This window comes from Brassica oleracea, chromosome C8, assembly GCF_000695525.1.
Source record: "Brassica oleracea var. oleracea cultivar TO1000 chromosome C8, BOL, whole genome shotgun sequence".
Classification (NCBI taxonomy): domain Eukaryota; kingdom Viridiplantae; phylum Streptophyta; class Magnoliopsida; order Brassicales; family Brassicaceae; genus Brassica; species Brassica oleracea.
The window spans coordinates 9307457-9308032 of NC_027755.1; positions in this window are offsets into that span (position 1 = coordinate 9307457).

Sequence of the window (576 nt, forward strand, 5' to 3'; positions counted from 1 at the left end):
CAGCCCAAAGAAAGGTAATTCAGATTTCCTAAGCTTGCTACCTCGGATAGCATGTTCTCCCGATAGACCAATCCAACATCAGATCCCTTAGATAAGGATCCAGCATAGCAGAACAGTCTGCTGCTGCTGTGAGGCTGAGAGGAGACATTTAATCTATCCTTCTCGATCGGATACCAATAGGTTGCAGTCCATAAGAATGTGTGATCGAAGTCCATGACCTAATGTATATTCAATGTGTGACATGATCCACGGCAGAGAGGTCATGGGACGCCATCAAGATATGGATAAAGGACTGCAATGTCTGATATATATGGCATTACCGAATGCAAGAGAGATTGATAACCGAGGTCCACGATTGTATTTGGCTGCATAGCCATAGTTTGATAAGACTGTAAAATCCTTGCAGCAATGATCTTGGACGCTCATGGAACGAGTTTCAGACATATATAGACAATGTCTATAATTCAAAACATGAATCGATCAGAATATAGTATGGTCGATGGTAGTCCGCACTTTATTACCATAACCAATCATAATAGCCAAGGTATTCGAGAGCTTATGTGGTTGAGATCTATG